The sequence below is a fragment of the Hemicordylus capensis genome, chromosome 4 (genome assembly GCF_027244095.1).
Source record: "Hemicordylus capensis ecotype Gifberg chromosome 4, rHemCap1.1.pri, whole genome shotgun sequence".
NCBI classification, from domain to species: Eukaryota; Metazoa; Chordata; class Lepidosauria; order Squamata; family Cordylidae; genus Hemicordylus; species Hemicordylus capensis.
The window spans coordinates 93,253,058-93,270,217 of record NC_069660.1 but is presented as its reverse complement, the minus strand read 5'-3'; the positions used below and the strand labels follow the sequence as shown (position 1 = coordinate 93,270,217).

General features: G+C 43.8%; 1 long non-coding RNA gene across 1 annotated transcript; it reads right to left on the bottom strand.

Moving 5' to 3' along the window:
- Positions 1-1,903: 1,903 nt before the first annotated feature.
- LOC128321960 (uncharacterized) lies at positions 1,904-17,060 on the bottom strand. Its single transcript, XR_008305439.1, has 2 exons — positions 16,946-17,060; positions 1,904-6,411 (listed from the first exon to the last, which is right to left on the bottom strand). It is a non-coding gene; the product is annotated as an uncharacterized LOC128321960 (long non-coding RNA).
- Between the last annotated feature and the right edge of the window lie 100 nt (positions 17,061-17,160).

Below are 17,160 nucleotides of genomic sequence, written 5' to 3'. Positions count from 1 at the left end.
GCAGAGAGATCCGAAAAGACCAGCAGAGTCACACTCCCTCTGTCGATAGCCAGTTGGAGACCATCCATCAGGCTGACCAAGGCAGTCTCGACCCCATATCCCACACGAAAGCTAGTTTGAAATGGGTCTACTGTAGATAATCTGCATCATCCAAAACTGCCTGTAGCTTAGAGGCCACCACCCGCTCAACCACTTTGCCCAACCATGGAAGATTAGAAACAGGTCTGTAATTAGCTGAGGGTTCCAGTGTAGCTTTCTTCAAGAGTGGTCTAATAATAGCCTCCTTAAGACAAGGAGGCATTCTGCCCTCCCTTAGAGAAGCATTTATAATATTAACCAGACCCTCTCTGATAATATAATTATCTGATGTGATAAGCCAAATTGGGCAAGGGTCAAGAAAACAGGTTGAAGGGCTCACAGTCCAAAGCAGTTTGTCCACGTTCTCAGGAGTAACAAACTGAAAGTGATCCAATCTAATTCCATGAGAGGAGTTGCTGGACACCTCCACAGTAGACTCTGCAGTAACTGTGGAATATAGTTGGATATAGTTGGATTACCACTCACATCATCCTCTGCCACAATGGCCTTTGACCATAGTGGCTGGGGATGTTGGGTGTTGTAGTCCAAGAACATCTGAGGACACAAGTTTGGGAACCTGTGCCCTGAAGCTGGGATCCTCAGCGTTGGGCCCCCAGATGTTCTTGGACTTCAACTCCATAATCCCCAGCCAAAGGCCACTGGGCCTGGAGATTATGGGAGTTGAAGTCCAAGAACATCTGGGGGCCTAACTTTGAGGATCCCTGCCCTAAAGGATCCATTTTGCAGTCTAGAGGTGCTACTAAATCCAACCTTGTCTTCAGAGCTTAAGTGACCTGTGTATGTATATGAAGTACCTTTCTCTAGTTGAAGTTGGCACACCAGCCACAGCCCTTCCAGACAAACACAGCCTAGCCCACGCCCCGTACCATGCTCTGACATCCCATTTGGATCACTAGAATGCTTTGTATGTAGAGCCATCAGTCAATCAGAGAGAGCACTGAGGTTTCAAGACAGTCAGGTTACAGAGATTAGCTCATAACAAGCCCACACAGGGAAAGCATAGGCATCTGGTGGGGGGAGGGCAAGACTAGGCAATTGCCTTCCCCTGAGTTGCCCCCCTCAGAGATTCAGCAGCAGAAACTGCCCCCCACCCAAGATTTAGAAGTAAAGAATCAAGGAAACCATTTTGCTCTGCTTGGGAGTCTGCTCTGCCTGCTTGATCTCCTGAATTCCTCCCTGCTCAGGGTTTGAATACATAAACTTAAAGTATTTGCTGCATCTTTGAATGTCTGGCAGCTGGCCCCTTATCTGGGAATGTTTCCAGACCTTCTATTCAAGCAACTCATCGAGGTCTTTTGTTCAGAGGTATTAACGGGAATGGCTGCTAAGGTTTCGGTTAAGCTGCCTATCCACAGTAGCAACTAGTATCTCCTAAAATTGTTTCCACCTTTGTTATGTTAAGGTTTTCTTACAGTTAGTTCTTAAGCAGCAAGATGAAATATCTTGAAGGCAATCTAAAGTGATTCTTGCTAGCATAAGGAAGAGAATAATTACTCAAGGGAGGTATGTGTAGCTGCAGTTTTAGTGTGTGTGTGTTTTTATCTAGATAGATGAATAGACAGAAAGATTTTCCTATATATATATTGATACTCCTGGATTTGCTTCTTTTGTGGGTTTTTTGTTTTTTAGTTTGGGGAGAGTGAGAGGGGTTCCATTGGCTTTAAAACTGCTTTCCTATTTTATGAGTTTTTTAAAAGTTCTCAGAATAGTTTACATAACAAAAGGAATGAATGAGAAAATGGCTCCCTGCCCACAGATTTAAACAATTTGTTTAACTTATAACAGCACTGAGTGAAAGTAGAGGTTTTCCATAACCCATATTGTCTGTTTATTTCACCAAGGGTTAAAGACTGCAAAACTGAGTATTAAGCAGCACTCCCTACCTCACAAAACATACATTATTTTAACATTCTTGTACATTGTTAAGAAACTGGAATTTCATGTAAGGTTTTAAATCTGATTGGTAGTAGATGTGTTTGTTCATATTTTCAGGAATTTAGTTGCATTTCCCACTTTGATAGATAGATCTGCGAGGAAATTATGCTCTTTAACATTAGTAAATGTGTTGGTTCTAGAGTTGCCAACTGTCCTGGTTCTAGAGTTGCCAACTGTCCCAACTTTCAGCCAGGAAATGCTTGTCGCATTCGGGGCGCAATTTCTCCCGCTTTTTGACCTTAAATTTTTTTCAATTAAAAAAAAATTTTTTTTAAAGCTGCTGCTGTGTGGTGGCAGAACAGCAGAACGGGCAGGGAGAGCTCTCGCGGTGCCTGCCAAACTCTCAGATTGGCTGCTCCAGCTGTGGCAGGCGCAGTGTGCTGACAGACAAGTAAAAGAATTATGAAAAGCACTCTCTCAAGCACTAACCGTGTGCACAGAAGCCTGAAATCGGCCTGTCTGCCTCCTTTGGAGGAAGGCAGGGCCGAGGAAGTGAGTCTTTCACCCGCCCTCTCTCCGACACCCTCCTTTGGCTCCCTGCAGTGAGTCCTAGTCAGTCAGTGGCATGGAGCCGCTGTGGTGAGTGCCTTTCATAATTCTTTTACCTGCTTGTCAGTGTGCCATGCCTGCCCCAGACAGCCCTGCCCTGGCCAGAGCAGCCATTCCCAGAGTTTGTGGTGCCGGGGGAGCTCTCGCCACCTGTCCTGCTGCAGCTTTAAAAGGTTGGTTTTTTAAAAAAGCCCCGCCCCTAGGTGGCCATGCCCCCGGCCCCCCTGAGACACTGTCCCGATTTCAGCCAACACATTGTTGGCAACCCTAGCTGTACCCATGTTAGTCCTGTTTAGAGTAAAAACCATTGAAATAATAGTACTTAAATTACGGTGCAGTCTTAAGCTTGTGTAATCCTTCCACCCACCCCGGAAAAAGGTTCTGTGGATGCCCATGAGAGAAACTCAATCTCAGTGGCTTCGTTTAAAGTTTCAGTGATTCATTTCTAAGGTCCAGGGGTTTCCAGGTTTCCAGCTAACAGGAGAAGCCCACAGCAAGCCCACAATGGCAATGACCCAAAACTCAGTGATTTCAACTCAGAATTGAGACTCAGACCAGTGAGTCAACTCAAGGAAGTCTGAGCACCCAAAAAGGCACTTGGTGAGATGAGGCTTCAGAGCAGTACAGGATAGATCATGCCACTATGGTTCCATGTAGGAAGTCTCACACACATGCCTAAAACCAAAAGTATTCACTAGTATGCAAAGTATTCTGCCTCTAAGCCTAGAGGTAGCCCGTAGCCATCAAGACTAGTCATCTGCCTATGACTACTAGTCTTGTTGGCTATAGGCTAGCTTCAGGCTAGGGTTGCCAACAGTCCAGGATTATCTGGGACATCCCGTATTTCTGAGGGGAAATGGTTGTCCTGCTCTGGATGCCATTTCCCCCTTATTTTGGCTCCGCCGCCAGGGAAGCGGCAGGTTGAGCAACGGGGCGCCTGGAGCTGCTGTGAGGCCACCATGCACGCTGCCAGGGAAGCTGTTGCGGGAAAATGGGGTGCCTGGAATTGTGGTGGCTGCTGTGTGGCTGCTGCACAGGCCACCTACCAGGGAAGCGCGGGGTGAGCAATGGAAGAGAGAACTCCATTGCATTGTATTCTCTCGTGTGTATAGGAAAGAGGTGTGTAAGAAGAATGGAAGAGGGAGAGCATGTGCAGAAATAATGCCACACCTCCTCTTGTTTCTGGTATTCCGGCAACAACATGTAGGCAACTCTACTCCAGGCTCAGGCTCAGGCAGGATGCCTCTGAACATCAGTTGCAGGGGAGCAGCAGCAGGAGAGAGGGCATGCCTTCATCTCCTGCCTGTGGGCTTCCCACAGGCATCTGATGGGCCACTGTGGGAAACAGGATGCTGAACTAGATAGGCCTCCTTGGGCCTGATCCAGAAGGACTGTTCTTATGGTGTTTATGGTGTTTTGTTTTGGTTTTGAGGTCTCCTAGCAAGACCTGCAAAGGCAGGAAGGTTCAGTTAGAGGATATAATTAGGAATCTCTGTTGTGGATACAAGGGGGAATACATAGGTCGAGGAGATATGATTCAGATGGATCGCCCAGACACTATTATGCCAAACCTAACTAATTGTCTTGGAGCTTGCTTTGATTACATTTTTGGTGTGGTTATTCCCTTTCTCGGGACTTGTCTTTTGTTTAAGACCCTAGTCTGCTCCTTATGGAAATCCAGCTTTATTAAGGAGACCTGTCTGAGAGCAGTAGCCCTCTGTTCTTCTCAGAGAGCATTGCCTATTGCTGACCTTAACATGTTTGCCCTGGATGGAGATTTCTTAATTTCTCAGTCCTTTTAGAACTTCCATGTTTAAATTAGTTTTTACCTTGATGTGACACTAATGCTGTTTTTTAGTATATGTTATGCTGCTTTGCTGTGCTGATGTTGTTTTATTGTTTGTTTTTTCTTCTCTTCATTTGTTAGCTGCTCTGAAAGCCTTTGGAATGAGGAGAAGGATAAAATAAGAGACATCCTGCCTCTAACAACCCAACTTCAATTACTCTACCATCTTAAAGGCCAGCCTCTTTACAATCATTTTACTGCTTTTTTAACCTTCTGTATCTCTTAAGATGCATGTTTCTCTCTTCTACAGAGCAAAAGACAGCATGTATCATGCACTGATGTATGCCACCATTTTGGAAATGCGAGCCATGATGACCTTTGATTCTCAGGACACACTAAATGCTGGAAACACAATGAAAGCAGCCCAAGACATATGTCAGAAGTAAGCACAGAGAACTGTTCTACAACTGGTGTCATTGCACACAGAAGCACAGAATAGCTACATAAGACAGATTTGCAACAATAACAGGTAGTACTAGCTTTAAGCCTTCCTCACTATGCTAGGACACTCAGGTATATACACCAGAACATGTTAAGAACATAAGAATAGCCCTGCTGGATCAGGCCCAAGGCCCATCTAGTCCAGCACCCTGTTTCACACAGTGGCCCACCAGATGCTGCCGGAAGCCCACAGGCAGGAGTTGAGGACATGTCCTCTCTCCTGCTGTTACTCACTCTCCGACAAAAGCTCAAAGCAGATTAGATGTATTTTTCCCAGAAGTTTGTTCAAGGCACAGGCTGCCAAATTTATATTCAGCAGCCACATGCGACAGGAGTCTGTCGGTCCGGCATCCGAGTCAAGGTCTTTGTCAAGGCCGCTAGAAGTTCCTCGGCATCCTTTCTGGTTCATCTGTCAGACGTCTTCATTGAGGTCTCAGGCAGGGTCGCAGGCAGCTCCTCAGAGTCCCTCTCGGTCTGAAAAGAAACCACAAGAGATCAATTTACTGGAAGTGTCCAGTTCAAACTGCCTGCCCCCACAACCTGGTTCGCTCACCAGATAGCTACGGGTCCAGAGCCCAACATGCTGCAAGGCCTCCTCCACGGAAGGAAATAGTGACTGGGCATAGCAGTCCGGTCATGAGAAGGGAGCAAGGGTTGGTCAGGACCAGCCAGAAACTCCAAAGCCAACATGAAGCTGGAATCCCTCAGAGTCAGAGGCTGGGGCCGCAGCAACACTCCAGGAATGACACATTGTTTCTAGCAACTTGGTCGTGGTCTGTTGACAGCACTTGGCTAATTGCCCTCCTCCCTCAGCTGCTGTAGATTCAGCTTTTTCCTGCAGCCTGACGAAAGAACTCTCCTCCTCTTGCTCAGCTGGAAGGTTGCCAGCTTCCTCCTCCTCTTCACTATCTGAGGGTAAGGGCATGACAACTGCACTTAATCAACACTCCACCCACACCAGCTGCCATAGATTCAATCTGGCTCCTGCTGCCTTCTTGTCAGTCAACAACTTCTCTGTAATTCCCTCACCTGCTATTGATGTCTTTCCCGCCTGTGTCTTCTCAGTCTCCAGATAAATTACAAGAAGTCCAAATTCCACCCCACCAGATGCATCAAATTCATAGGACTCTTGTTCCATTATGTACATGCCAAGATCTTCCTACCAGCCAGAAGGATCCGTAACATCTCCACATTAGCTACCAAAGTGGCAAGTCATCACTGACACCATGTTTGCATGGTACAACAGCTACTGGGCTACATGGCCTCCATGATGCACATCTTCCCCCTATGCACATCTGTGTTCCTGCATCTTATAGCACTGGTTCCTTCTCTACTTTTGGCCTCCCAAAGGGCCAAAGGGCCACCCAGATGCAATGGCTACACTTATCTCATCAAATTCGCCAATCCATGTGATGGTGGGCAGACCCACATCATCTCAGCACTGGATCCCTGTTCCATGCTCCCATTACCACAACTTGTCGTGACCACAGATGCACCGCAGATGAAAAGGAGCTCACATGGGTAATCTTCATCTTCCAGCCCTGTGGGATGTACATAAGGTGAAATGCCACATTAACTTCCTCAAACTCTTAGTTATCTTCAAAGCCCTCAAAGGGTTTTTGCCCATCCTCAGAAACTCTGTTGTCACAGTCCAAACTGTCAACACAACGGTGAAGGAACATGTGAACAGACAAGGAGGCACCAGCTCCGCAAAATTCCTTCATCTAGCACTGAACATATGGCAGTGGTGCATAGCGAATCGTGTTACCCCCATAGCGATCCACATTCAAGAAATATCCAACTTGGATGCTGATGCCCTGAGCAGATTAGGCACCAACTTCCACAAGTAGTAGTAGCAGTAGATGCCACAGTCGTCCTCCCTCTTCACCCAGTGGGGCTCCCCAGATATAGACCTATTTGCCTCACCTCTCAATACTCAATGCCACAAGTTTTGCTCCTGAGCAGGAAGGGGCAGAAACTTCCAGACCTACCCAGGTTGCACCTCACAGTGTGAAGGATCTGCTTTCCTTTCTTGCAAGATGTGCAATGCATCCTCAAGGCAGCCAGAAAACCTTCAACATTAAAATCCTATCACTATACATGGAAATGTTTCCTTAAATTTCTACATTCCAAGAACACCTCTCCTATGCACCTGTTCCTCCTTCAGGAGTCTGGTTTAAAGATTTTCTCCATCAAGATTCAATCTATCAGTTAATCAGTCTTTATTACTATCTTTGACCAGCATAAAGTAGGTTTCATTAAAACAGGCTATACCTGAAACTGTGAGAGTAGAGAGGCTAAAAGCTTTACATTGTTATACATAAACTGTGGTGAACTATCTTGAAACTGCAGTTAGAACAGTTAAAATTAGTGTAAAATGGGTGAAACTATATATAAAAGCTTTAAGTGGTTAAAATCTTAAAATCAATCTGTAAAACTATAAAATGCTATGGGGCTTAAAACTAAAGCTAAAACTAAACTGTGTGACCATGTGCTGTGTCGGGCCTGCATAATTCTTGCTGTCTCTCAAGACCTGACGAATTTTACACACTGCCGTGCAGAATTGGACACTGTTATGTGTGATAGTAGGGTTGGAGTCAGAGAGCAGGAGAGAGACATAGGAGAGTAGGCTTGAGCAACCTGAGGACTTGATTAACAGCAGAAGGATGAGGGTGATATGAATGTCTCTGTAGAATGAGCAGTGGAGGAGGACATGCTCTGTTGTTTCAACTTGCCCACAATCAAAGGGGCACAGGTGTTCCAAGAAGTGTGTGTGTGTGTGGGGGGGTCTTCTTGTATCTGCCTTCTAACACAGCTGAAGAAAGGGCACCACAGTGGGCTAGGCCCTTCTGTGTTTTGGAGCTTCCAGCTGCTTGAGGTATATACAGTAGTGGGAGATATGATGTATCTTAGTCTTTCATTGATGAGGAAGTTTGGGACCCTGCCTAAATCAGTTTGTATCCATTATGTATCTTATGTATTTTGTATCTAAATCTGTATCCATTATGGTTTGTTTGATGAGTGTGTTTGCCTATTCGTAGTCCATGGAAAATAGGAGGGAAGGGGAGAGTCCCAGGGATGACATTTTTGTCAAATGTGTCCGTTTCCAAGTAGACTGGTAGTTGTCCTGTAGTGTTAGGGTTCATCTCACAGCCATGGTGGTGAATTCTCCTCCAAACATTCCTCCGTGGTTCTGTGATTCTACAATAAAATGTTTCTTGAAGGGCCTGACACTCCTCTGCATAGATGTCCCTGTCATGGCACCTGCCTGGGACCTTTCATTTGTCCTTTCCTGCCTCATGATACCCCCTTTTGAACTGCTTGCTATGGCATCTCTAGATCTACTGTCCTGCAAAGTAGCCTTTTTAGCTGCTATCACCTCTGCAAGGCAAGTCAGCTAATTGTGGGCATTGAGAATAGATCCACCTTACTTCACCTTCCATTGTAACAAAGTATAGTTTTGCATTCTGATGTTGCCTTCCTTTCCAAGGTGGTTTCTTCATTCTATTGCTCCCAGCCACTTACCTTGCCTGTGTTCTTCCTGAACCCCGATGCTGCTGCCCACTGTTGCCTCCACTGTCTGGATGTCCGCAGGGCACTGGTGTTTTACGTGTACCGCTCTACAGAATGTAGGCAGTCGCACTTCCTATTTGTTGCCCATACTGGCCCGAATCGAGGCAAACAGGCCTCCTCACAGACTCTTGATGGGTTGTGAAAACTATAAAACTATGCTATCAGTTGGTTAAAAAGAGAGAGAGATGCTCTCCTGTACCAAGACACACTCCACCAGAGCAATGGAGTCAACTGCCTTTGACCAGGCAGTCTCCTTGAACGTAATTTGTCAAGCAGCTACTTGGACGTTGCCTCATTCTTTTATGCATCAGTATGCCCTGGATGTGCGCACCCAACAGAGATGCTTCCTTTGGCACAGCAGTTCTTCAATCGCTTTTTGCGTGATCACCATCTCCAGGTAAGGAATGCAGAGAGTACAGCTTGCTATGCCCCCATTCATGTAAAACAGAGACCATGTTGAAGAACGACAGGTTGCTTACCTGTAACTTTGCTACTTCTAGTGGTCATCTGTACTCTTACATGCCCAACCCTCTTTAGTTCTCTAGATCAACGGACTCAGAGACTGAAGGAGGGAAGCAGGGAAACATGCACATATCACCAGGAGGGGCAGGGCTACTTCCAAAACTCTGAGGAAAATGTCAGCTTGGAGAAAGTCCAATGTGGTCTCTGCGCACGAGCAAAGCCCATTCATATAAGAGCACAGGCGACCACTAGAAGAACCAAAATTACAGGTAAGCAACCTGTTCTTGCCACTTTCTTCACCTTCAGCAGCTACATATTGGACAGAAATTCAGCATGTGAAACTTTCTATCACTGCATCTTCATGCTGGAAGAAGCTTCTCCTGTTGAATGTCTTCTGTCTATGATGTTCCTGATCTGTAGTAGAAGGGAAGAGGAGAGCTGGTCTTGTGGTAGCACACATGACTTGTCCCCTTAGCTAAGCAGGGTCCATCCTGGTTGCATATGACTTGATTTGTGAACACTGTAAGATATTCTCCTCAGGGGATGGAGCCGCTCTGGGAAGAGCAGAAGGTTTCGGGTTCCCTCCCTGGCACCTCCAAAATAGGGCTGAGAAAGATTCCTGCCTGAAACCTTGGAGAAGCTGCTGCCAGTCTTCTGTAGACTATACTGAGCTAGATAGACCAATGGTCTGACTCAGTATATGGGAGCATCCTATGTCCCTAGTAGATCTATTCTGTGTTTTACATTGCTCAAACATTTGGAAATCTGCAGAGCAATAAGTCAGAACACACTGCTGTGTGCTCAATTTCCGGGTCTGAATGTTGTCTGTCACACAAAGGGAGCAAGTTTGTATTTGTTTCCTAAACTGCTGCTTCTTTCTTGGATTCTCGGTTTAAATGCTCATAAACTGTGTTACCAGGCAGTTACTCCACTCTGGTGCAGAATGTCATTAGTGACTTGCCCAGCTCTAATTGGCCAAGAGACATAGAGAAACTTGACCCCTCCACCAAGTAAGTGTGTGTGTGTGTATGTTCTGATGTTGCGACTATGGCCGATTATCCTAGAATGGAAACTTTGCTGAGTATGTGTGAGATCAGTGCTATGAATATGAAGGATATTTATGTACCGCTTTTCAACAGAAGTTTCCAAAGCGGTTTAAAGGTAAAGTTGATTTCTACTCCTGGTGCCCAAAGAGCTCTGTGGTTTTCTTTGGTAGAATACAGGAGGGGGTTACCATTGCCATCAGAGGCGTAACTAGGGAAAACGGCGCCCGGGGCAAGCACTGAAATTGCACCCCCCCCCCACTCTCCTTCCCCCCGGCTGCCCCCGGAAATATGGAAATGTGTCACAGCCATAGTCAAATGTGGGTTGTGGGCTGCATCCGTGCAAGTATACTGGGACAGGAAAAAGGAAACATGAGGCTACAAGGCTCTTTAGAAATATATATTTTAAAGAAATGTCTTGCATACTAACAGCCTAAGTTTGCAGTCCTCATGGCCAGAAAATAAATGCTTTTAAACATAGTAATAGGTTTTGTGTCCCAAAATGGAAAAGACAAGACAGGTATTCTAGTCTTTTCCATCATAGATATTCTAATCTATTCAAGATTTATGCTTATATTATAATAGACTTAAATTATAATAGACATATATTCTAGTCTATCATAGATATTCTATGTTTATGAATTCTATAATAATGTCTATTTGTAGCACACTTTACGTTGGTTGTATTCCTGGGAAACTCAATGGCCACATTCAGCCACCATTATTTGAGCCATGATCTCCTCCTCTTTCTGCTTCCCTCTCATACACAGTCTTAATAAATAACCTCCTGGTTTAATTAAATCACCGTTTGCCTATGCACCTGAACAGCAAAACTGAGGTTTGGGCCCTTCATATACCAGAATTGCAAACCACACTGTGTGATCCTAGTTTGGAGGGCTTACTCAGCAGTTTATTGGATGTAAGCTGTGAATGTGAATGCATCCAATTGGATTGAACGTAAGGGCAAGTTATGATTTGATTACGTAGGAAGCTGTCTACAGAGTCAGATATTGGTCCACCTAGCTCACTATTGCCCACGCTGACTGGCAGCAGCTCTCCAAGGTTTCAGGCAGGAGTTTCTCCCAGCCCTACCTGGAGGTAGGGATTGAACCTGGGATCTTCTGCATGTTATTTGCAATTACATCTGACTTGCTTGAAATAAATACACATAAATAAATACCCCCCAACATACATCTGACTTGCTTGAAATAAAAACACAGGCAAATCAAAAAGATAATGAATAAGTAGGGGTGAGATTTTTCTTTGTTTTAAAAAAGCCTTCCCAATTTCCTCTTATTTTTAAAACACTCTCAAAGGAAAATATAAGTTTAATATGTAAAACAAAATACACATTGAATGAAAAACCGTGATTAACTTTTTAAAAACTATTAAGTATGTAATTAGAAGGATTCCATTACATTAAGATACCAATTTCTTTAAAGCCAGAGATAATACCTACTGAAACTTTAATTATTTAAACAAGGAGAGAAAAAGGCATGTTATCTTCCCTAACAAAGATTAAAATCAATTTAATTGGTTCTCCACTGCCTTGACATGATTCTCGCTGTGAGTCAAGCAACCAAAAAGGGAAATTAATATCGCAGCTGTTAATCAAGTGATATTTGTGCACTCTGTCTTATGAAAGCTACAGGGGCAGAAAGAAAAACTTCCCATTGCTACTTTTTGGACCAATTTGTTCACACTGTATTAAATGGGATTTTCCCCCCTTCAAAAATATAGATGCTGTACTTATGTTTTGGAGACAGAACATCTACAATATGCACCAAATGAACAAGGCTGAAAATGTTGTAGACTGTATGTTGCTAATAAAAATCTGCTATAAAGAATAAACCTAGTATTAATCCAGACAGACTGAACATTATTCAAAAATTATATTAATGAGTTCCAAATTAAATTGCCACCCCACCCCCCATGCTAAGGGATGATCCAGAAGTTGTAATTACTAGCAGAGCTTCAAAGATCTTGTGTACTAGTACTACTAGTTTCCTTTTGCAATCCCACCTCTGCAAAAGGAAACTCATGCATGCAAGCCAGGAGAGTGACTTGTGGCTCCACTTGCATTGCATGAGTTTCCTTTTGCAGAGGTGGGATTGCAAAAGGAAACTCGGGCAATGCAAGTGGAGCCACAAGTTGCTCTCCTGGCTTGCATTGCGTGAGTTTCCTTTTGCAATCCCACCGAGACTCACACATTGCAAGCCAGAAACACAATGCAAGCCAGAAACTCACACAATGCAAGCCAGGAGAACCCCACTGGCTCCACTTGCAGGCAGCTACCCTCAGTTTAGGGGTGGGGGGGGTGAAGCCTGCTATGCAAAGCACAGAAGAGCTAAAAGGAGGACGTTATGCAAGGGAGTAGGGGCATTCTCTCACACACAACACACACACAGGGGAGAGAGAGATTTTAGCAATGAAACTTACTTTGTTAATGCAGAACAGAAGAATAAAATGCAGCCAGAGGGCAGTGTGGTGTTCAAACGGCAGGCAGGCAGAGACAGAGAACATCCCCAGCAGCAGCTGCTCTCTCAACTAAACCAAGCTACTCCTCTTGCGTGCAGCAAGCAGGGAGGGAGGAACTGAGACAACCAGCATGGTGGGCATGTGTTCTCTGGCAGCCAATGGGAGCTCCCGCCCACCGGAGAGCTCCGTAATGACAAAAAAAATTAAAATCACACAAAAATTTTTTTTTGCCAAAGGCAGGGGACTGGCAGGGGCACTTTTTGGCGCCCCCTCCCAAGTGGCGCCTGGGGCACGTGCCCCCCGCCCCCCCTATCGTTACGCCCCTGATTGCCATCTCCTGTGCAGTATGAGATGATGCCTTTCAGCATCTTCCTATATCACTGCTGCCCGATATAGGTGTTTCCCATAGTCTGGGAAACATACCAGCGGGGATTCGAACCATCAACCTCTTGCTCCCTAGGCAAATTACTTCCCCGTGGGAAGGATTTGATGGAGGACTAGGCCTCAATTAGAGCAACTGCTGGAGGGTGGGCCTTTCCTAGTAAGGGGGAAAGCCTGGGAAAATCAAAACAGAAGGACCGATCCAGAGGACTGGGTGTGAACTACACTCACAGTCACTAGCAGAAGAAGAGAAAGTTTTGTGCTGTCTCAAGAGTGCTTTGAGGAAGCAGGTGGGTGAGAAGCAGCTGGGGAAATGGGAGGCCACAGTCTGGAGGCTGGAGATAGCAGGAAGATCCCTGCCTGTGAATAATAAGATAGAGACCAGTTCAGTTAGACATGTGAGGGAAGTTATTTTTCTTTATTGTAGTGCTTGAATCTGAGTTCCCTGGTTAATGAAAACCTCTCTTTCTCACAGTCTGCTTTATGAAAAGACAATTGTTCTTATTGCTTACACTTGTCTCTCTTTAAATCTAAATATAAATACTTGTTGGTGAAGTGTGTGATTCTTCATTTTGGGTCTGCCTTATTCACGTGCCTCTGGAGGCCTAGGAATTCTCAGCTCCTCTAGAGAAGGTTTTGCCACTTTTAATTTTATTTATTTATTTAACAGATTTTTATACTGTCCAAACTTACATCTCTGGGCAGTTTACAACCAAAAATGACAACAGAAAAGTTAGAACATTAGTTAAAACAAGTAAATGACAACAGAAAAGTTAAAACATTGGTTACAATAAATGACAACAAAAAGTTAAAATTTTAAAACAATGTTAAAACTATTAAAAGAGTATTTAATCAAAAGCCTGGGTGAATAGATGTTTCTTTAAAGATTTTTTTAAAAAATTGTCAGAGATGGGGAGGCTCTTAATTCAGCAAAGAGCACGTTCCAAAGCTTTGGGGCAGCAGCAGAGAAGGCATGGGCATACCGTATGTTAGACAAGAGGAAACAGTTGTCTCCCAGCCCGGCTGCCTCAAAGGGTGCCCCCCCCCCCAAGGACAGTCTCATCTTCCATGGCGCAGGCAGGGCACACACTCAACCTGCGGTGCCTGCCCACCCTGATGATTACAGCTGTCTGTGGGCCACGCAAATGAATCTTTAGTTTCTGTTCCTGACAATCTCTTGCAAAGTTTATCTTAAGCTGCAGAGCCCAATCTTAAGCCTGTTTAACCCAAAATACTGCAAAGTGACAATTCAGGCATTATCAGATTTGCCTTACTTTGGTTATAATTCTAAGCATTCATTACTTTTAACCCAGTATCTTGCAAAGCCCAATTCTGTGAATATTTACTCCATAAAATAGAATTTAATCACTACCTCCTTTCTCCTTGTAACTGTAGTTGGGATATGTGCAATTATTAAAGTTCTTCATTGATACTGTTGTATTAGTTGGCTCTGCTGTTGTAATTGTAATTGTAATTTTATTTACAGTCATTGACCAAACAGAGAGTAAAAACGAATAGACATTAAAATGTATATGTATATATACATACGTTTAGAATTAGGATGATATCCCATTATACCTCTTAAAAGCAATATAACTAAACTTAGCTACAGAAATAGAGATTGAAGCATCTTTATCTGAGAGCAGATGTTTTACAAGATTATCATCAGATTGATCTGCCAGTTTACATATTAAAGGAGCAATAAGTCGTTCCCTAGGATATAAATGGAATTTACAATGGAGAAGAAGTTTACACGTCTTTAAGGTTTTTCCTCATAAGGTATATGGAGCTTTCAGCAGCCCCATAAGTGCACTTGGGGGGTGCTGGGGTGGCCCAGAGGGAGTGGTGGTGTAGTGCACATAGGGTGCCAACCACCCCCATGAGTTTCTAACTCATGGGGTACAGGGTTCTGTTGTTTCTGAGGTATTGAGTGTGGATTCTATGATAGCATATTAGAGTGGATTCATAGTGTCTCATTGAAAATCTCATTTGCTATCATAGAATCCACACTCAATACCTCAGAAACAACAGAACCCTGTACCCCATGGGTTAGAAACAATTCACCAAAAATCAGCCCTCTGCCCAAATCCTTTGAAAAAATTCAGGTAGCTTCCTTGCCCCTACCTGGCACTACCACCAACCCCACACTGCTCTAGGCCACCCATTTGCCCCCAACGTGAAGCTATAAATTTGCTGACACCTCCATGTTTCTTTATGGAGAAAAACCTTAAAGACGCGTAAACTTCAAAAATCACTTAAAAAGCATCCCTTTGCCCAATTCCTTTCAAATAATTCTGATAGCTTCCTTGCTCACCCTAGGAACTACCACCCACCACACTCGACTCTACGACACCCCTTTCCCCCCGACGTGAAGCTATACATTTGCTGCAATCCTAATTATTCTCTATGAGGAATTCAAAAATACTTTAACAATTCACCAATAATCAGAGGAGTGTCCAATTGCCTTGGGATTTTTTGGGTGGTAGGCACCCCTGTCTGTCTACCACCCACCCCGCTTTTGTGCCCCTAGGTGCTCCACAATAGGGGATATGGACTGGTTTGAGTCCCATTATATCCTATGAGAAAAAATAAAAAATAATTTTCAAAAATTCATAAAAAATCGTACGAGTGTCCGATTGCTTTGGGGTTTGGGTGACAGGTACCCCTGGGTGCCAGCTACCATCCTACCAATTTTTGGGTGTCTGAACCGGTCCAAACCAGTTTGAACCGGTTCGAATCCAAATCTAACCAGGGGGTGGTTCGAACAAAACCAAAACCAAACCACCCCCTCCTGGTTCGGACCTGGTTTGAATCCGAACCGAACCGGGCAAACTGGTTTTGTGCACATCCCTAATGAGAGGGTGTCCTGCGCATCCAAGAGATTTAAAAAGAAAATGTCCTATATTGAGCATCCAAGCGAAAATAGATAGGGAGAGAGTAAGAGTACTTTTGACAGATCTCACACTTTTCTTTTGACTGATTCAGAACAGAGGGTCCTGAGGTCAGTATAATTATGTGCAAAATAACTCAACATAGTATTGGAATATTTGGATTTTTGTTCCTAAAGGGTTATTTGTTAATGTTGTTAGTATAAGCAAGTATAGTTCAGATGACATTCCACTGAAATGCACCAGAGATTTCATGCTATAACTTGATATATTTAAGCCTTTTAACCCTGTAATGTTAAAAAATCATAATAATTTATATTTTTAAAATGTATGTGTATGTGTATGTGTATGTGTATGTGTATGTATATGTATATGTATATGTATATGTATATGTATATGTATATGTATATGTATATAGATAGATAGCAGTTGTACAACGCAAGCTTACAACACCTTAAACACAGGCTTGGTCTAAACCACTCTAGAAATTCTGATTATACTGAATGTTTGAAGCATGGTGTATAAGGTCATGCTTCTTAATATGCATGTTGAACTTTTTCATTCCCACCATCATGTAAAGCAAGTATTACTATATTCGTTTGACAGATGGGCAATTGATGCTGAGAGAGAGGTCCAAAATTAGTAAACTTTAACAGAAAATTGAATTCCAGACTCTCTGATCTAAGTCTACAGAAATTACCATCTCAGTCTGGGATTCTTACCAGAAATCATCCCCAACTAATCTCATCAGAAGACTGTCAGCTTACTGAGTTAGCTCATCTTGAATATAATAATGCCTATAAAGAGGCAGTAATTGAGAAATGTCGTCATATATCCCCCCTTAATATTAATTGGAATTTCCTGAAATATTTGTCAGTCAATATTAAATATTTCTAAAATTAGCCACAGTCATGACTAAATTGAATATGACTTTTGTAAGAGATTTTTGACACCCCAAAATCCCTGCAACCAGGAATAAATGAGGGCTCCAAAAATCCTCACACTGACCAATGGGTTCTTTTGATGGTACTGGCTGTCAAGAACCCCAAGACCCAAGAAGACACAAGGAAAAGTGAAGAGGTTATATTTAATCAAAGCAGATTTATTTTCTTACCAATATTCAGATGAATCGCAGTATATACACACAGTGATTTCCCTTTCCCTCACAGCAACTAAAATAGTACCTAACTGACGCCCTACAGATCGCTAGAGCTTTCACTCACTCTTTTTGGCTTATCCCCTGAGCTTACCACGAGAAACCGATGTTCCCCTTTTTGCAAGGTAACGGGTGTGTTGAGTTGGGCAATCTTCCTCTATTTCCTTCAGCTTCAGCATCCACTGGTCCCGTCGACCGACTCTTGCTCCAGATCAGGGTCTTAAGTACCCTTACTCTATCTGCCCATGCACTAACGGTGATTGGACAGAGAAAGGGGTCTTGACCATTCCTGACCTTCGGCTAACCTGT